Raw genomic sequence first — 22,374 nt, 5'->3', positions numbered from 1 at the left:
CTTTTGCTTTAGGCACAGAGATACCGAGTTTGATTCTCTTCCCACTTTCATACAGTGACACAAATCTGCCAGAAAGCTCTTGAAGACAGAAGGATTATATTCTCAGAGAACAGACAAGAGAGTAGATTCAGTCCCACTACTTGAGACTGATATATTAGAAATTTGAAGCTGAAATGTTTCAAATTCACAATGGACATGTCCACAGTCTGACAAGTTAAATTTTTAATTTTTAGCCTTGGATAAATCTGAAGAAGTTGAAGCATTTATTTCAGATAAAGTTACAAAGTTAGGATTCTCATCCAAATTTGAAGGCCCTTAGTCTGAGGCATCTTGAAGGTAATCCTGTGAGAACAGCTAACCTACCTTATTAGATCAGTTCTGTGTCCTAATTCATAGAATCATAGAATCACAGAATCATAGAGTGGTTTGGGCTGGAAGGGACCTTTAAGATCACCTAGTTCCAACCCCCCTGCTATAGGCAGGGACAACTCCCACTAGACCAGGTTGCTCAAAGGCCCATCCAACCTGGCTTAGAATGCATCCAGGGAGGGGGCATCAGCAGCCTCAGTGGGTTATCCATTCCACTGTCTCCACACTCTCACAATCAATAATTTCTTCTTAACATCTATTCTAAATATACTTTCTTCCAATTTGAAACCATTTCCCTCTGTCCTGTCACAGAACATCTTTCTAAAAAGCCCCACTCCAGCTTTCCTGTAGGCCTCCTTCAGGTACTGGAAGGTTGCTATAAGGTCCCCAAAACATCTTCTCTTCTCTGGGCTGAAGACCCTGACTCTCTTGGCCTGCCCAAATGGGAATTGGTACCATGGAAAGAAAAAAATATTTAAGACATAGACAATAATCTATAAATTAATAGTAAAATATACAGTTTCCAGATAGATATCCTTAAACATGGTTTGGGAGCATGTATGTCTTTACATATAATAGACACATTTTTTTGTACACATTTACACATGCACACAGGAGCACAAACACATTTGAGGTTCTCCACAAGTTTATTAGAGGTACTTCCCTCAAATCTTTGGTGCATTATTGGAACATGTGCTGCTGAGCTCCAACAATGATGACATTGATTGCTGAGAGGCATTTATTTTGTACTGGCTAATTAAGCACATGAAAGCCATGTAAAGGATTGGTTCTCCCAGCCACACAATTCCCATCAACAGCCTGTCCCCTGCAGGGTTAAGTAGAACACGTTAAATGATCACCTATCTCAAACACCAAATGACAGTTTCAGGGTAGTAAATAAAGTAGAATTATTGAGGGATAGGCTTCATTTTTGGCTTTTCAATCAGAGTAATGAAACAACTGAGGAAAATCACCATCTTAAAAACTTGGGGAGGTGTAAACAGAATTTTGCCTCACCTCTTTTTATATGTTTGCCAGAATTACTCCTTGGGAGAAATTCTCATTTCAGTGAATGTGTAGGCTATGCAAATCTTGAGCACACAGCTGACACCCCTTGCAAGCCCCGCCTGCCCTCCTCTAGGGATAAATTACCCCTCTGGTACAAATTATACATGCACACCAGATGGGGTGAATTGAATGCTCTAACTAGTAACAGAGGGAGGATGATCTTGTGTTTAATATGAAGGTCAGAGACTCGAGAGACTTTGATTCTATTTCTGGCTCTACCCCAGACCTTGTATAACTTTGGGTGACTTGTTTAATTGTTCTGCCTTGGTTCTGCTCATCTATAAAGTGGGAATGGTAATGTTGTACTATGTTGTCAAGGTGTTGCAAAAGTAAATGACTACATATAAGATGTACTGCAATCTATAGCTGAAAGAGAATACAGACAGGACATTTGTTCATGCTAATAATCATTTCAGGCAGGAACTTTAACTTTCTGTCTTTTAAAAAGTACATATATTCAGGCTCATGCATTTCTTTCTAGGGTTGCTTTGAGGTAATTTCTCTCTAAGAATCTGGAGAGGATACAGAAAGCAAGGGTATGATAATTTCTATGTGTAAAAGTGCAAGAATGTGCATCTATTTACAAATGTATTCACAAACTGTTGGCTTAACTTTAAAAGTACTGCTTGGGCAATAGGGAGGGAAAAATTAATTTGTGATACTCCAATTCAATTTTCTTTCCAAATATAACCCAAAACACAAGGAAGAAAGGACTTTATCTTTTGGAATATTTTGTTAGTGACAGTAGGTTTATTTTGTTTTGGTTTGTTTGTTTTGTTGTTCATTTGTTTGTTTGTTTTTCCTTCTTAAACCTATTGTGTGTTTAAATTCCACAGTAAAGTATCCCCGGAATCCAGTACAGCTACTTCACCACTCTTCTCAAATCTTCCCTTTCTAACAAATGTCTCTGTAAAATATTTGACTGCTTCAGCATATTTCTTTGACACTGCTTGCAGATAGACTCATTCTCTGAACTCTTTTACTATTTTACTCCTTTTACTGTACAAAACTACTGCTTCTGTTGTTGATTAGACAATTTGAATCCCCCAACATGTATCTGTTTGCCCTAACAGGAGGAAGCAAAACTATTTACAATAGTATAATGATAGTATTCCAGTATTCATAAATGATAATTCTCTAAATATGAAGTCATGCTCTCTGTATTACAATGCCACTTTGCCATTATGGAGGACCTCAACAACTGAGGATATCAAAGCATTTTCTTGAAAACAATGAATTAATTAATCCTAAATGTCCTGTCTTATCACTGCTTAAGTCAGAGCTTTTTTGTGGCTTTTTTACTGATTTCAATGGCAGCTTGAGGTTGGGCTATAGGATTAGGACTCCTATAATTCGTCCACTGCCAATTCTCCCAGAACAAAACAGCAACGTAGCTCTCTCTTTCACAGACTTCACTGTCTAACAGCCTTATCCAGGTAACTTCCTGCATACTGATTTCCTTCTGAATTCAGTGAGTCACTTCTGAGAGAGGCTTAGCAGGATATGGCCCCTTATAATCAAATGCCCTCTCTGATTTGCTCTTGTTGGTAAAGTTTCAGTTATCAAATATTCTGATACAAATTCTCGCCTGGATTGAGAAGTGATTTATTTTAATGGAACAGTATCAAGGCCTGCTTTTGTTCCTCCCCTGTACACCTAGGAAAGAAAGGACATCCTTTTTCTCCCTCAATGAGCCTGCAAATCACTATTCCCTCTGGAGTCTGAATATCTATTCAAAAAAAGTAGCTAACTCAGAATCTGTTCTCATCTTCTCATTCCTATAATTAAAGTTTTAAATCCTCAACTGTAGAGGTCAAATAGCACATGTAGAACATTTGCACTTCAGCTTACAGACTGTCAGCACAGGGCCAAATCCTTAAGTTTTTATGCAGTCAGTTGGGGTGACAAAATTTTTCTGTGAGTTAAGGCCAGATTCAGCCTATTCCCATTTTGCAGATCAGTAAACTAAGGCATAGAATGATTAAACACATTCTTGCAGCAGAAGTACAAGCTGTCTAGACAAGCCCTTTGAAACATTTCTGTGTCAAATCAGGGTTTTCAAATATTAAAACCACCATTATTGTTACCAAACAGATGTGTACAAAGGTAAAATTATTCACTTTGTGACAACATAAGACTGTGATTGAAAAGATGTAGATTTACTGCGTTGATTCTAACAAGATTTTTATTCTGATGAACTCTGTAACTTGTCTGATGCTTTAGACTCCCACTATTCAGCACTGATAAAAATAAATCTCTTTAAATATTTGCTGAAGACAGGTTCTTCAAGACAAAATGAACTTGCCACAATGTCATTTATATACATGTTCACATACATATATAAATATATAGTTGTATGTCCTCAGAGGGAACTGGAATATATGCAGATTAGCATGCTTGAGTTAGTTCTGCAAATTGCACTCCACTTATGCCTGATGTGAAGCCTGCAGCTTATGAGTTGTCTGACAGGTTATTGGGAGATGCCAAGTTTTTGTGTGTAAATCTGCTCCTACACTCACACATAATCTTCAGTGAAGAAGTGAAGAATCAGAATCACCAAGGTTGGAAAAGACCACCTCTAAAATCATATAGTCCAACCATCCAACTACAAACAATATTTGCCCCTTAGGGAAAGGAAAAAAAAAAAAAAAGAAAAAGAAAAAAAAAAGAAAAAAAAAAAAAAAGGGGAAAGGGAAGGGAAGGAAAATAGGTTAAAACTTTAAACCAAAATAAAAGCAACACCACTTCAGCTGTCATTTTACTCTCAGTGAGCACAACATATATAATTATCATTGACATATATTAACTTGTAGTTAAATGAAACTGACTTTGAAGCATTATGTTAGATGATTCCTTTTGTTTTCCTTTTCTCCATATTTTACATAGCATTTCCTTGCCCATCTAAACTTATTCATCTATAAGCTGACTCTCTACTGGCAGAGCTTTTTGATGAACCTGTTGCACTACTGGTGTTTCTTTTGCATCCACTAAACTTAACACATTAGTTGATATTGAACCTCATGTAATCTTACCAGTGTTTCTTCTGCTGCTCCTCTCTCCTGATTAGGGTATGTACCGGGGGTTAATTTCCTTTCCTTGAATATTTTCTGAAAATATTGGTCCAAATTAATTTCACATCTACTGTTGACTATCTAAAGATATCAGCTGGGATTATACTCCCTGTGGATTCAGTTGAGAGGAAGATAGACATCCATGCAGGTGCTGAAGATTTTAACCTGTGTTAATATGATTGTGCTTCTAACAATGCTATCCTGTAAGCAGATATGTGACCTCAGGCATGTTAAAGACAAGTAATTGAAGCAAGAGACGGAAAATAAATAATATGCTGTCACCTGAGCTGAGTAAAATGGAAGCTTTACAGCTTTACTCACATTAGAATGCATCCTAGAGCATTTTAGTGTTTCAGCCTCTTTTACACTGCATTTTGCCCATCCATGCCATTATTAGCAAATAATGATGGGCTTTATCAGAACAAGACAATTATTAATCAGAATTCTCAAAAGAAAAAAAAAAAAAGAGAGTTCTTTGCTAGCTTAGGCATGACTGAATTCAGAAATAACATTTTAGCATACTTTTAAGAGAGAGGAACAGACTTCTACCAGTGCTACCTTTAATACTGCAGTTTATGTAGGCAAACCAGAAGAGACATATATATATATATATTCTTAAGAAAAGCATAGGATTATACTGTCTTGTGGGAGATAAATGATCACCACCACCACCTTAGATTCAGGATACAGATCTCTGAAGAATAAAGCTTTTCAGTTCATGGTTAAGCAAAATATGCAATGTCAGAATTTATCATATTTTTTTTTTAGCCAAGTGATAACACTTGTGTTATACAAACAAGGGAATTTGTAAGAAGGAGTTTTCAGTCAATACAATCAATATCCATAAGTAAAATTTACTTTAGCCATATATTTTATTTGGAATTCATATGGAATAATCTATTTATTTTCACACAGATGCACAACAAACATCATAAATACAACAATCCTGTCACTTTTCTGTTTTGTGGAGCCCCTGCTAAGAAATTTTCTGCTCTTCATATACTGAGAAAAAAAGCACAAAAGCGCATTAGGTCATTTTCTACTTCCTTCTCTTTCAGAGCTCAAACACTGACACTAGTTACAAATGGCCAAAATAAATCTCAAAAGTTTCCCCATAAACTGAAGACACTGTTTCTACTATCTACTTGAGTTCATTGATTAAAGTGCTTTATAAGATAATAAAATAATATAAAAATAAAAATAGAAAATATCACTTGCCTCAGGGCATTCCAGAGCTTCTCTCTTCCAGAGTAGTCCATAAGTCATAACTGGAGGTGCATAAACTGCTCTGGACTCAGGCTACACCAGAATAAGCAAAGTCTGTTGTTTGACTCTGAAGAGAGGAGCACAGGTGGCTCCAAGCCAGCCAGGTCTTCACTGATGTACAATCACTTTTCAGAACTTAAGCATGCTAACTGGACTGCCGCTTAAATATCCCTATGACTGCACTTATTTCAAATCTGCTTTGCCACAAGACTATGACTCTGTATAACCTTTGCAGAGATGTAGGAGTAGAAACCTGGCTTATATCCCTAGAACAGGCAGTCTAACTTTTGTTTGTCTTCCTAGGGATACAAAATTTGGAATATGAAAACAATCCATTGAGGACAAACAAGTTATAACATCTTTTGGGAGGGTGCCTGTACCAATAGTATAGTGGCAGCAGAGCTGAACAAGAAAAGATCTCCTTTGAGATAGTCTGGAATGCCATAGATGATGGCAGTGCGTACGCCATGATCCAGCCTACTGTCCAGATCCAGGTACTGCTGTATGGATATATCAGGATGGATGACTGTAGAACTAATGCTGCTAACAACATTTTGATTTACATTTCCTTCATATAGACCAAATGTGATTAATGACTAGTATTGCCTACTTTATAATATCAGCTTTTCTTCACATTCGTCTTTTCATACAATGTTGTGCCCCACAAATACAAACATTCCTCTTGTACTCAGTTCTGGAGAGACTGAATCTCAAGTACTGTGTCCAGTTCGGGGCCCCTCACTGCAAGAAACACATTGAGGCCCTGGAGCATGTTCAAAGGAGGGCAACAAAGCTGGTGAGGGGTCTGGAGCACAGGCCACAGGAAGAGAGGCTGAAGTAGCTGGGAATGTTCAGCCTGCAGAAGAGGGGGCTCAAGGGAAACCTTATTGCTCTCTAACTTCCTGAAGGGAGGTTGTAGTGAGCTGGGGGTTGGCCTCTTCTCTCCTGTCATTATTGGTAGGACTAGAAAGAATGGCTTCAAACTGTGTCAGAGGAGATTCAGTCTGGACATTAGAAAGTACTGCTACTTAGAAAAGGTGGTCAGGCAGTGGAATGGATTGCCCAGGGAGGTGGTGGAGTCACCAACCCTGGGGGTGTTCAGGGAACTATTGGATTTTCTGTTGAGGGACATGGTTTAGTGGGAGCTATTGGTGATTCGCTGAATGGTTGTACTGGATGATCTTTTAGGTCTTTTCCACCCTTGGTGATTCTATGATTCTGTGATTCTATGATACACAATGATTTCAAAATGCAAGAAAGAAAAGACATAAATGCATTTCTATGTGCCTGAAATATCAAAGTTCATGTAGTCAAACAACAGGAAAGACAAAGCAGGTAGAATTATAGAGAAGATCTGAGCTTCTTCTCAATAAAAAATGTCGCAATTTCTCACCAGAAACCACCCAGGTTTCTGGGTCAGAACAGACTGTCACAGAACACCTATACTATTTTTTTTCACTTGAAACAAAATTATATGTCTATAATAGATTTATTTTTTATATATATAGTAACGTTAAAAATCAAAATTTACAGTGTACTTGTTGAGTTTTTTTGTTTTGTTTTGTTTTGTTTTAAATATTAAGTGTGTGCTCACAACAATATATAATGTAAAAATACTAGATAAATTAAAGTATTTTCACTCTCACTTCAGCAAGAGCTGTATGATTTCACAAATGTTTACATTGGGACAACTCACTAGAACTGCAGCACAGAGAAATCTGGCAACTTTTCCAAGGTCATCCATGAAATGCAAACACTTTGTTTTCCCATTATCTATTATGACTTTTGAATTGCTGTGAAAGCACAAAGGAGGAGATAGCCCAAGACAAATGATTTTTCTTATTTGCAAAAGGTATGTGCATATGTTTGTACTTTTATTATCACATAAACTAGTGTAATCAATAAGCTTAAGTATGTATTAGAGCCTGAGACTTCTGCTTACTGAAAGCTTTGGTATTATTTATTTTATTACCATAACTGATGGCCTGCAATCAAGATTCTACCAAAGCAGAATAACACAGCACTAATATTCTGCCTGTACATTAGTTAAACTCTTCTAATGTATAAAGTAAAATGTAATAATTGGCAAAAATGGGATGCCGAGGGCAGAGAGATGAGAAAAATTAAGGCGAGATTGTTATTTTTTGTGTTTTTGTTGTTGTTTTGTTTTGTTTTGATTTGATTTTTGACATACATCTTTGGCAATATTTTTCACTGATACCAAGCTTTATATTTTCAACATTACAGCTTTCCATGAGAAACGAGGACCAAGAAGCATTTCTGATCACGTCACATTTGCCAAGGCTGATCCTTTCATATTTGCATAGAAATTTTGCTATTTGTAGTGTGTAAACTCAGTCAAGTCACTGCAGCTCATCAGATAACTGGACATCAGTGTGATTTGCTTGTGTTCAAGGTGCATATTATGAGTCTGTAACACATGAATCATAATGAAAGTTATTTTAAAGCCATTTCATTATGTCATCGTTGCTAAGGACTTTCATAAACAGAGATGTGATGTGTATTAAATTGTTAAACCGTGGTAATTTGATTATTGGTCTGAGCCTACAAACCTTTCTATACCTCTTATATGTATACAAGTGCAGAAAAATATATAGTTGACTGCTACAGACAGAATATTTCTATATGTAGGATTTTTTTATGGTTTTAAGCGCATTTTGAACTTACACTATTTGAAATATAGATCACTGTAGAGGTGCTTGTTCAATTAAGGAAAAAGTCTCACTTTTGCTGTTTTGCTTTCACTGCTCTAGAATGCGGACAATAATGCAGATAGGCACCTTACCTATTCAAATCAAATGTACAGGAAGATGTCAAAGATCAAGTGGGAAAGAGAAATATATATATGTATGTATATATTTTTGAAAGCAATTTGGGTAATTCAAGAAGTTAAATTTACAGGACAATGTCCAGCATTTTATTTCCTATATCATAAAGTACTTTTTTTTCATATGGTATTATTCCAGGAGTTTTGTACGTTTAAAAGAATGATAAGCTGCATTATTTCTGTTCATATAATTTATTGAAAATCTATATATCACAGAGTCATGGAATCACAGAATCACAGAATCACAGAATTACCCGGGTTGGAAGGGACCTCAAGGATCATGTAGTTCCAACCCCCCTGCCTAGCAGGGCCACCAAACATACACATTTACTAGATCAGGTTGCCCAGGGCCCTGTCCAACCTGGTCTTGAACACCTCCAAGGATGGGGCATCCACAACCTCACTGGGCAGCCTGTTCCAGGACCTAACCACCCTTCTAGTAAAGAACTTTCCCCTAACATCCAACCTAAATCTTCCCTCCTTCAACTTAAAACCATTTCCCCTAGTCCTGCTATTATCAGCCCTTTCGAAGAGTTTACTCCCCTCCTGGGAGTAAGTTCCCTTCAGGTATTGAAAGGCTGCAATGAGGTCACCTCGCAACCTTCTCTTCTCCAGGCTGAACAAACCCAACTCCCTCAGCCTGTCCTCATAGGGGAGGTGCTCCAGCCCCCTGATCATCTTTGTGGCCCTCCTCTGGACCCTTTCCAAAATCTCCATATCTTTTTTGTACTGAGGGCTCCACACCTGGACACAGTACTCCAGATGGGGCCTCACAAGAGCAGAGTAGAGAGGGACAATCACCTCCCTATCCCTGGTGACCACCCCTCTCCTGATGGAGCCCAGGATCCCGTTTGCTTTCCGGGCTGCCAGAGCGCACTGCTGGCTCATGTTAAGTTTCTCATCTATCAGGACCCCTAGGTCTTTCTCTGCCAAGCTGCTCTCAAGGACAACTCCTCCCAGCCTGTACAGGTGCCTGGGGTTCTTCTGGCCCAAGTGCAAAACCTTGCACTTTGCCGTGTTGAACCTCATTAGGTTCACCCGAGCCCAGCTTTCCAGCCTGTCAAGGTCCCTCTGAATGGCATCCGTTCCCTCCACCGTATCGACTGCACCACTCAGCTTGGTGTCATCAGCAAACTTGCTGAGGGTGCACTCCATTCCCTCATCGATGTCATTAATAAAGATGTTAAAGAGCACCGGTCCCAAGACAGACCCTTGAGGGACGCCGCTCGTTACCGGCCTCCACCTGGACATAGAGCCATTGACCACCACCCTCTGTCTGCGGCCTTTCAACCAATTGCTTATCCATCTAGTTGTCCACCCATCAAATCCACCTCCCTCCAATTTGGAGATGAGGATGTGATGGGGGACCATGTCAAAGGCCTTGCTCAGGTCCAGGTAAATGACATCGGTCGCCTTCCCTTCGTCCACCAACGCCGTCACTCCATCATAGAAGGCCACAAGATTAGTTAAGCATGACCTTCCCCTGGTGAAGCCATGCTGGCTGTCTCGGATCACATGCTTGTTCTTTATGTGATCAAGCATGTTGTCCAGGAGGATCTGTTCCATAATCTTCCCAGGCACAGAGGTGAGACTCACCGGCCTGTAGTTACCCGGGTCCTCCCTGCTCCCCTTCTTGTAAATGGGAGTGACGTGACCCTTCCTCCAATCATCCGGGACCTCACCTGACAGCCACGACTTCTCAAATATGATGGAGAGCGGCTCAGCAACCACCTCAGCCAGCTCCTTCAGGACCCTGGGATGCACGCCATCTGGCCCCATAGACTTATACTCATTCAGTCTAAGGAGGCACTCTCGGACTTGCTCTACCCTTACAGTGGGGAGGGATTTACCTCCTTGGTCCCCACATGGAGGTATGGGGGTGCAAGACTTAGGGACGTGAAAAAGACTAGAATCCTGGCCACCAGTGAAGACCGAGGTGAAGAACTCATTCAGCACCTCAGCTTTCTCTTCATCTGTTGAAGCCATTTCTCCTTTTAAATTTACCAGAGTAGGCACGTCCATTTTGGCCTGTCTCTTCTGGCCAATGTACCTGTAGAAGGTTTTCTTGTTGTTTTTCACATCCCTCGCCAAGTTCAGTTCTGCCTGCGCCTTGGCTTTCCTGATCCCACATCTGCAAGTTCGGACGGCATCCCTGTATTCTTCCCGGGTGACACAGCCTTGTTTCCAGAGCTTGTACACCCCTTTCTTCACCCTCAGTTCTCTTAGCAGGTCCTTGCTGAGCCATGCCGGTTTTCTACCTCTCCTGCCCACTTTCTTAATCAGGGGAATGGAGACCTCTTGTGCTGCCAGGAGGGCATCCTTGAACAGTAGCCAGCTCTCCTCAACGTCCTTATCTTTGAGGGCAGCGCGCCAGGGGATCTTGGCCAGCATTCCATTGAGTAGCTTGAAGTCTGCTCTTCTAAAGTTGAGCATCCTGGTCCTGCTCTTTGCCAGGCCCACATCGCTTGAGATCACAAACTCAACCAGGGCATGGTCGCTGGAGCCCAGGCAGCCTCCAACCTTGACGCCTTTGATGATCTCCTCAGCGTTGGTGAGCAGCAGGTCCAGCAACGCTTGACCTCTGGTCGGTCTGTCCAATACCTGAACCAGAAAGCTATCATCAATGGATTCCAAGAGCCTTCTGGAGCTCTTGCAGCTCGCCGTGTGGTTTTCCCAACAGATGTCAGGATGGTTGAAGTCCCCCACCAGGACAAGAGCCCGTGAGCCAGACGCCTCACGCATCTGGAGCAAGAAAGCCTCATCAGCAGCCTCCCCTTGATCAGGTGGCCTGTAGTATACCCCTAATACCAGCTGACCTTTATTAGTCCCATCTCTAATCCTAACCCACAGGCTCTCAACCTGTTCTTGACTGTTTCTCATGGGGAGCTCCTCACAGTTTATCCAATCTCTGACATAAAGGGCGACTCCCCCACCCTTCCTACCTCGCCTATCTCTCCTAAAGAGCCTATAGCCATCGATGGTAGTATCCCAATTGTGGGAGTCATCCCACCACTAAGGAATCATAGAATCCTTAGAGTTAGAAGGGACCTTTAAAGATCATCTAGTCCAGCTTCCCTGCAATGAGCAGGGACATCCACAGATGGATCACATTGCTTAGATGCTGGTCCCTCCTGGCTTTGAAAATCTTCTGGGATGGGGCCATCACATCTCTGAGCAATCTGTTCTTGTGCCTCACCATCCTCACTTACAGTGAGGCCTTTTCCCTTATATCCAACCTAAATCTACTCTCTTTAAGTTTGAAATCCTTTCCCCTTGATCTGTTACCACACACTCTGCTAAAGCATCAGTCCCCTTCCTTCCTGTAGCTCACATTTAGGTACTGGAAGATCGCTGTCAGGTCACCTCTGAGTCTTCTGCAGGCTGAACAGATCCAGATTTCTCATCCTGTCCTGACAGGAAAGGTGTTCTATCCCTTGGATCATTTCTGTGGCCCTCCTCTGTGCACACTCCAACTGTCCTATGTCTCTCCTGTACAGAGGTTTCTACATACAGACACAATACTTCACATGAGGTCTCACCAGTACAGAGTAGTGGGTCAGAATCATCTCCCTCACCCTGCTAGCCACACTTCTTTAGATACAGCCTAGGATCCAGCTGTCTTTCTGGGCTGCAAGAGCACTTTGCTGGCTCATGTTCAGCTTGCCATCCACCAGTACCTCCAGGTCCTTTTTGGCAGGGCTGTGTTCAATCTTTTTATCACACAGCTTGTATTGATAAAGGATTTTGCCTCAACTCAGGTACCTTGCATTTTGATTTGTTGAACCACATGATGTCCTCAGACCCACTGCTCAAGCCTATCTTGGTCCTTCTCCATAGCATCCTGTCCCTCTGGTGTGCTGACCATAACACACAGCTTAATGTCACCTGCAAAATGCTGAGGGTGCACTCAACCCCACTGTTGATTTTATCAATGAAGATATTAAATAGTATAAGTCCCAGCACCGATCCCTGTGGGACACCTCTTGTCATTGATCTCCGTCCACACAAGGAGCTGAAGTTTCTTGACTTGCATCCAGTTTTTTGTCTATCAACCAGTCTATCCACCGAGTCCATATCTTTCCAATTTCAAAAGGACACTGTGGGGAACCATGCCAAAGGCCTTACTGAAGTCTATATAGACAACATCAGTGTCTCTTCCCTTGTTTATTGATGCAATTTTGACTGACTAAGCTTGTTTACTTTCACCTCAAATTCCATCTCACAGTGTTTGGATTCTTCAGAAATTTTCCTTTGTTAGGGGAAACTAGGTGGCTAATGCAAGAGTCTGAAACAAAGGGTAGGCATAACTTCTTGAATTCAATCACTTAAAATAAAATAGCAATTTATTTGCAGTTTCCTTATGATTTTCTTATAATCCTTGGCCAACATGATATTTCTGGCATCACACTACAGGAGAAATGAAAGAGAGGTTTATTTCTGGAATCTTAAGTTATGGGTCTAACATGGAACATAGGGAAAAGGGGGATGTACCAATTATAAATAAATAAATAAATAAGGATAAAATCCACAGCCAGCAAGAGCAAAATAGGGAAGATAAGAAGAAGAGAAAATAGTTGAGAAAACAGAAAATAAAAAATAAAAAAAAATAAAAAAAAAAAGGGAGAAAAGCTGTATACCAAGTTCTGAGATATGAATTCATTGTTATGTTTCTGCTACTATGCAGACATTTCTTCCTTCCTCTCAAATTTAAAAGGAGCTGAAAGAATATGATTTAGGCTTAGACATTTAACTTATAGATGCCTAATTACAGGGAAATATGGTGTGGATTGATAGCTTAGTATTCTTTTACTGACAGTGATGTTTATTTTGTAAGGTGGTACAAATTATTCTTTTTTAGGTTTGAAGAACCATAATTCCTAGCTCCTCTTGTTACTGATCATGTGTATAAGAGTAACGCTGAAATAGTCCTATCTGGAAGAGTAAATTTTAAATATAGTCCATTAAAGTTGTGGATCTGGCTTTGAGTCTTTGTCCATTTTGTCTTACTCAGCAGCATCTCCTCTGTCTTCTGTCAGAATGATTTTCAGATTCCAGATAAACTTGACCTTGTATATACATGGGAATAAAATTACTGGGCCAATATTATCTACTTTGAGTAGCTGGCATAATTGCAGCTATGTTGATTTACAATAAAAACTGGGCCATTAAACAGTGAGAGAAGATAGGGAAGCAAAAGAATGATAAAATATCCAAAAGAAGTTATCTGTCTTTTAAAAATCAAATATGTCTATTAATCATTTTCTTAAATTATCCCATTAAAATTAAGATTTTGTTTGGAAAGAGCTTAAAAGCTCATTAAGATTTTACCTTTCCTTTTTCCCTAAAGCATTGTCACATCCATTCCTGATGTATTTTTCAATATCACATAAGATAAATAACCCTGTTTTTTGTTTTGTTTTAAATAACAGTTGGTTTTCCTTAAATTTGTAAGATTACCAGAAATAAATACTGATGAGGAAAGATATTTCATGTTTGTTTGTTTGTTTTACTTTAGTTAATCAGTATCACCTTTGCAACAAATTCATGCCTTGGAGTTTAACCTTCATCTTTAATCTGTATAAAGAAACCTCATAACTCATTGCTGCAGGGACATCAGAGGATGTGAGTTTTCTCCCAGGGAGGAATACACAATCCTTCTGTTTTAAATCCAAAAACATTTTGCAAATTAGTTTTAAGTGTAATGCAAAAATCCTTCAAAACACTCACTGCATCTTTTGCTCCGATTGCTTCGTAAGTAGTAAGGGAACTGTTAAAGGGTTAAAAACATCAAAAGGAAGGGGGTATATGCATATATTAGACCTTTCACTTCCAAGAGAGATGGGTAACCGGTGTATCCTACTCTGCTAAAATAATTAATTTGACTTCAGATGGCAATGATAGGATATGAAGAAGTGGCCTTCAGTGGCACTCAGGCAATTTTAAGCTGAATATTAGGAACAGTTCCTTCACGGAGCACATATTTAAGCATTGGCTGACCAAATAATTGGTGGAGTCCCCATCCCTAAAGGTATTTAAGAGGTTTGTGGATGTTGCACTAGGGGACATGGATTAGTGACAGGACTTGGTAAATCAGGATGATGATTAGACTTGGTGAATCTGAAGATCTTTTCTAACCTAGATGATCTGATCCAACCCGATCTGATTAACCTGACCTGTCCTATCCTATCCTATCCTATCCTATCCTATCCTATCCTATCCTATCCTATCCTGTCCTGTCCTGTCCTGTCCTGTCCTGTCCTGTCCTGTCCTGTCCTATCCTATCCTATCCTACCCTACCCTACCCTACCCTACCCTACCCTACCCTACCCTACCCTACCCTACCCTACCCTACCCTACCCTATTCCATCATTCCATCCCATTCAATTCCATTCAGCATTTACCTGAAACATCTTTGTTCTGGAGGGATAGTTAGGGCAGTTGACTGGAAGTGATACACACAGAACAACTGACAGTACTCCTTTTTCCTGCACCTACACCATTAATTAAATAGAGGACTTCAATCTGAAAGACAATCAAATAAGTCCACAGGGTAATCAATATGACAAAAATATCTGAAAGAAAATATAATACAGATAAAAAGATAAAAATGCTCCAATAAAACATCACACTTACTATAATTTTTGATTGTTTAGTCCTCTTTTTACAATTCAGGAAATGTGTGGTAGGTAATATTTTACATAAATTATTTCTTCCATATCTATAAAAATAATCGTCCTGATTTCAGCTGAGACAGAGCTGATTTTTTTTTCACAGTGTCTGGTATGATGCTACGTTTTTATTTGGGAGAAAAACAGTGTTGATAGCCCACCAATGTTTTGGTAATTTTGAGTGGTGCAGTGCAAAGCCAAGGACATTTCAGCTTTCAGGCTGTCCTGATGATACTTGGAGCTAAGCAAATGGAGCCAGGACAGCTAGCCTGGAAAGGTCAAGGGATTATTCTATACCATGTGATATCATTTGAAAGGTTATAAAGCTGTGGGATATATAATGGTATATATGTCATGAATGTATGTTGACACATATGTCGATATCTTTTTCTTTCTTTTCTCATTCAATTTGTTCTATTTTGTTTTATTTTAAATCTCTAATTCTTTTCCCTATCCCACCAGAAAAAATAAAATCTCCGCCTTTTTTTTTTCCTATTCAAATACTATTCTGAGTGTGAAACGAAGACCTGTACCTCAGTGCAGACAAGTGTGCATCTAGAGTGTAGACTGGGTCCATCACTTTGAAAACATTCAAATTTTCTGTTGATGTTCTGAAATAGAAACTAATCTCACTCAGTTTAACTACCTATTTGCATAAGTGGAAAATCTGTTGTAGTTTGTTATTTTTTAGACCCAACTGATGAGGCTTTTAGTATTGAAAGTAGATGTTATTTCACACCCTCATACATATGTATGTATATATGTAAGTTGGTGGGCAAGGATATGGATAGATGAATTCTTGAGATATAACCTGTGGTTTACTAAACTCTAGGGGTGGAAATAGATGAAATCAACACAGAAGAGGCAGAGAGCAAGTACTTAATTATACTTTAGAACTTGACAAACTATTATCCTATGAAAGGAGAGCTAACCACAATCTTGGAAAAAAAAGGTTTTGGATCTAATTAAAAATAAACAAACAAACAAACAAATAAATAAATAAATAAATAGATGAAACCACTTGACTAGAAAAGTAAGAAGTGAGGAAGCTTTTTTCTTATGACTTTCAATTGGTAGTGACCAACTCTATGAAAAAGTGTTTTTCTAAGAACAAAATTACTTATCAAAAATTTGATTAGCACAGTGACATGAAAGAAAACTGGGCCATCTTTTCACAGGGTAAAAAACATAAAGCATAGCAACGGTATTAAAGGTAAAAAGAAAATTTGCCTGTAGAGGATAAGAGAGATAGAAATATAAGTAACAAAATGCAATAGAATAACAATGATATCTAAAAGGTAACTTCTTATCATTTCCACAGGAGAAACATAGGCAGGGATAGCCTGACTTTTTTTCTATACTGGCTCATGTTTCTCTTGGGTGAACAAACTGTCAGTATCTATTTCCACTAAACAGCTCTCACTTTTGAATGCAGATATGCTTTGGACCACGATTTTCTTCAGAAACTGAGACTAGATGAATTCTTTATCTATCATAGATACATCCTGCTCTGTTTGAAATCTCAATGTTCCTTTCTGTTTCTAGCTCATAATAAATGAATCGTGTTCTTACTGACCTCAGTTAAACATAAAGGATTTCCTCAAGACAGAGCTGGTCTCTTCAACACTTCATACTTCCTAGTTCTCCAAAGATTTGTCATCAGCTGTCAAAGCCTTCTGCTAAATTATATGGTCATTTCATTTCATTTTATTTTTTAATTGTATGATTTATTGCATACATTTTCACACACATATTTATATGCATACATATAGTGCTTTTCAGTTATAGCTCCTAAAGTTGTTCTAATAAACAAAGGTGTTTTTCATCTACAGTTTCTGGTCATGTGGAACTAGCAGTTCTTCATTTTCTAGTGTCATTCACCTCTTTACGAGTCGCAGAATCATAGAACTATATAGAATTTCTCAGGTTGGAGAAGACTTTAAAGATCATAAAGTCTAACTAGAACCTAACCATACTAGCCTTACTCTAACAACCCACTGCTAAATCATGTCCCTGAGCACCACATCCAAATGGTTTATAAATACATCCTGGGATGGTGACTCAACCACCTCCATGAGTAGCCTATACCAATGTCTAACAACTCTTTCTGTAAAGACATCTTTCCTGACATCCAACCTAAAACTACCTTGGCTCAATTTGAGGCCACTTCCCCTCCTATTACCTGTCACCAGTGAGAAGAGACCAACCCTGCTCTTGCTGCAACCGTCTTTCAGGTATATGAAGAGAGTGATAAGTTGTCCCCACAGTCTCCTCTTCCCCAGACTTAACAGCCCCAGTTCCTTCAGTAGCTCTTTGTAAAGTGTATTCTCCAAGCCCTTCACAAGCCTTGTTGTCCTTCTTTGGACCTGCTCCAGCACCTCAATGTCCTTTTTGTAGTGAGGTACCCAAAACTGAACACAGTGCTTGATGTGGGGCCTCACCAGTGCTGAGTACAGGGGCAGGATGACTTTCCTAGTCTGGCTCTCCACACCATCCCTGATACAAGCCAGGACTTCTTGGCCACCTGAGCACTCTGCTGTCTCATATTCAGCTGACTGTCCATCAGTACTTCAAGGTCACTTTTGGTCAGGCAGCCTTCCAGCCAGTCCTCCCCAAGCCTGTAAGGTTGCCTGGGATTGTTGTGGCCAAAATGAAGAACCCAACACCTGGCCCTACTGAAACTCATACAGTTTACTTTGGTGCACCAATTGAGTCTACACAGGTCCCTATGTAGTGACTTTCTAGCCTCTGGCTGATCAACACTCTCTCCCAGCTTGGTGTCATACTTACTGAGGGTGCACTCAATCCCCTTATAAAGATGATTAATAAAGATGTTAAATAGAAGTGGCCCTAGTAGCAAGTCCTGGGGGACACTGCTCATGACTCTTCCTAGGGAAGACTAGTTGACTAATTAAGGAAGGAAAGAGAAAGAAAAAAAAAATAATTCTGTAACCAATCAGCTCTTCCACATCACACAAACTACTGGGTGCCTTACTAAATAGACCCTGTTAGCAGCTCAAACAGACAATAATTTATCGTTCTAAATTCTGTTCACTTATTATTTATTGCTGTTGATCCTTTAATTAATAATTATAATTAAAAAGATTCTTATCGAGATGACTCTGGAAAGAAAAAGAAAAAAGAGAAAGAAAAAAATTGGAAGAAAATTAATTTAAAGAGTAGTTGTTCTGAGATACTGTTAAAGATGAATGGTAACTTGTAAATATGCTGTTATGAGCTACTTTTGATTCAATGACATATCCTACCTGTATTCAAGTCCAAGTGTAGATACTAGAGTACTCAGATACACAGATACTCAAAAGTGAAGACAGAGATACATGACATTCTACAAAATCCAGAGATTACTGTGTGTATTCCAAAGCTCCTTGCTTATGCATTAGCTCTTCTATAACAAAAGTTACAGCAAAGAACACTTGAAATACTTTTTTTCTCCAATCACAGTATAAACTCTATAGGAATGAGAAGAAAAAATGTACTCATCATGTTCCGTTGAATACAAACAAGTAAATAAAAACAATACTCTTAGCTCTTAGCAAGATAAAAAGAGAAGGAAAGTGAGAATTGACACAGATTTTCCACTGAAGGACTGGTTGCTAAAAATAAATATTGCCTTTCATTCAGCTTCAGATTTTATGGCCCTAAAAAAGCTGCTTTATCTTTCCCTTGAGTCACTGGTCCCAAAATGTAGTCCACAATTTAATGACATTGATTATGATGAAGAATTTCTGGTGACTACACAGCACAAGAGAATTTTCAGAACATTTGAAGTCACAACAGTTTGTCCAGTTTCCAATGATGTGGATGTAATGCTTCGTGGTAAGCTTCTGTCCCAAAGACACATAGAACCAATAATATTGCAATAACTTAACTTGATTTTCATAGAAGGTTAACTTTCATCTTCATCATCCAAAATCATCACGTGTCATCTTTAGAATGTAATTAGAGATGTATGCAGGGTGAAAACCTCCTCTTAAAAACTCCTTCTTTTACCACTACATTCTCTGGACTGTCATTCAAATCCATCCCTCGTGTATCTGTTTTCATGGTGGCTTTGTTCTGTGCTAGCATGTTGTACATCAATTTTATTTCATAATCACACTACAACCTGTACTGACACAGTCAATCACAGATGTTTGTCTAATCATATCAAAAGTTTCAACTGCTCAGATTATGAATATTTAGCAAGCTTTCTAAATTTCTCTCCATTATCTATGTTTCTGTCAATTCATTGTGTATTTCAGAAAGATTTCTCTACCTTTTTTTTTTTTTCTTTTCGGATTTAACTGTTGTGTCTAATTATGCATAAGATCCAAATCTTCATGAATTTTCTTTCTCTCCAGTTCTTTAATTTTCTATTATCAGGCAAATTACTCTAGTGTTGATTGTTAATTCTCTTTTCCTCCTGACTTGGCCATGTATGCAGATGTGAATCAGACAAAGTCCATCTACTGTGTCATTCTATAAATCCTTTCTCAAAATATCTTTACACTCAGTGCCTTTCTATTTAGTTCTTCCTTCAGTGTCCACTGTGCCTCATACTACATAAATCATTAAGGATCAGTCAAACTTCTTGCACTGGTTATAAGACAAGTCTACACAGCTTTGCAGATCCTCAGTAGAGCAAACTGGGGAGACTAGACCTGCACGGCACAATATCAGTATTGCCATGTGTCACAAAATTACAAAATCATCAAATTGTTGAGGTCAAAGAGGGCCATTTAGGGTGATCAAATCCAATCTCCCTCCTTCAAGCAGGATCACCTAAAATGCAGTGTCCAGGTTCATCATCAAGGAGGATTCTGAATATTTCCAGGGAAGAGACTCCACAACCTCTTTGGGAAATCTGTTCCAGTGCTTACTCACCCTCACATTGAAACATATTTGTATCACCTTCTCTCTTACACTACTGTGTATTTATAGAGAAAAAAGTTTTCTGAAATACAATTTTTTCTGATCTAAGAAAACACCAGAAAAACACTTTATCTTTTGGAGAAGTAAGTTAGCATCTTTCTAAACTCAGAAAATTATAAACACAAGTTGGAACTAGCTACATTTCTAAGATATCCATTAGGGAAATGTTTGTAAACCTCAAGAGCCATATTACTATACCTGTCCCCTTCACCCTTCCCCTGACATCATTGCCTCTTGGACCATAGGAAGAAATAGGGAAGAAATAGGTGGAGCAAACTAACAGCACCATGAAGAATTTGAACACAACACAAAGCTTTCCATAAAGCCTCTTTCTCCCACCATTACTCGGAAGAGACATGTTCTTTTTTTACAGTAGACTTGATTCTTTATAATGAAGAGTTCTCAGTGAAGGTCCAGTAAAAGTCAAAGCACATGATAACAGCTATTTAACCAGCTATCTGGACTGGCTATGTCTTTTTGTAGTAGATCTAAGTCAAAGAAACTGTGATGTCTTACATGGTCTTAGAAACCTGACTTGCAGCTTCAGTGACAAGTGGGGAGCTGTGTGTGTTTCTGATCACCTTGTTACAATCACTAGAAACAATGGCTGACTCTTTGACAGTTGCACCTAACCATCAGCAATGGGACCGGGACTTGCAATTAAGACAATTTAAAAAACAAAACAAAACAAAACAAAACAAAACAAAACAAAACAAAACAAAACAAAACCCTCATTTTTTCTTACTTCAATGAGGAAAATTCCCAAATAAATAAATTGTTGTTTCTGGATCAATGCAGGGGTCTATTATCGTTGAAGGCAGACCAGTTGCCTCCAGCCAATAAATTCTGGACCCACTCAGAGCTCAAATTACTGTAAATGGTAGGAAAAAAAATATATCATACTGGCATTTACAGCTAATTCTGGACTTGGCTATATGAAGTTTACAAAGGGTGAAATAAACCCAATGTACAAAGTCAAAATGAATCATGTGGTGGTTCATTTTTCTTCCAACTGAAAATATATTATTGTCAAGGAAGCCAAATGCATTGTGATGTGCATGTTATACAAAGCCCTACAGGATATAACTGCATCATGCTGAGAAAAAATGTGAAGCATGTTTTTCTCTCCATAAAGTCCTCACTGAAATAAAATTGTCCAAAGTGCATATAATCAATATGAAGGCTTAGTCTACATTGGCTGTTAAACATGTCAAGCTCTATTAAAAATGATTCTTGTTTCCCAAAGTTAATGGAAAGAGGAACTCACAGTGCCATTTTTGAAAGGAGGAGTACAGAAAACGAATCAAAATGAAAACAAGAAATCTCTTAAGCAAAGGAAACCATGTATTCAGACAGGCTCTTTCCAGATCTGTCTTGCATCAGAGTAACAGCATATTTGTTGTATACTGTGGGCAGTGTTCTCCAACATCAGGGAGCATAGTGGAGGTGCTTTGCCAAGCTGAGTTGTGTTCCAGCAGCGTGACTGCTTAGTTAAACTTTGCTGTATTTCAGTTTTGTCATTTCTGAAAGAGAGACAACAACACGTAGTGCTCAGCAAATTGTGTTAGCTGCTGAGCTCATCATTCTAGACTTCTTTATATTCAATGGAGAGAAATAGGCACTCCTGGGAGGTGATTTGCTAACTTTACTATAGATGTCTGAAATTGCTTGAATGAATTATACCATAAAAATGCTATTTTGTTCCTCTATTGTCTTCGAGCTGTGATATCCATGAACCAAGTTTGTGCTTGTGTTGTGCTCTCCAAGTGTCACATCACTAAATTCTACATTACTTTCAATTCACATGTTGTAAGAGTATAACTGGGCTAAAATAATATTAAGAAGCACCACCGGGCAAAACCTCTATTTTGGGCAAGATGGCTTGTTCATAAACCTCAGTGAAAGACACTTTTTAACACAGGATAATTTGACCTGCTTTTCTCAGTCTCTGGTTTTACTTCTTCACTTGCACTATTTTAAGAGTTAAGATGGCTGTTGGGACTGGATTTGTTTGAAGATTACTCCAAAGTGTTTCAACTTTATTTATTTATTTATTTTTATTGTGGTAGTTTATGGATGGAGTATGAACTTGTACTCATTGTAGGACTTGATTATAAGTCTTCCTTAGAAGTTATTCTTCTGGCATCTACAA

This window comes from Coturnix japonica, chromosome Z, assembly GCF_054131305.1.
Source record: "Coturnix japonica strain WE chromosome Z, WE-NBRP24, whole genome shotgun sequence".
NCBI classification, from domain to species: Eukaryota; Metazoa; Chordata; class Aves; order Galliformes; family Phasianidae; genus Coturnix; species Coturnix japonica.
Note: the sequence above shows the minus strand (reverse complement) of the source record.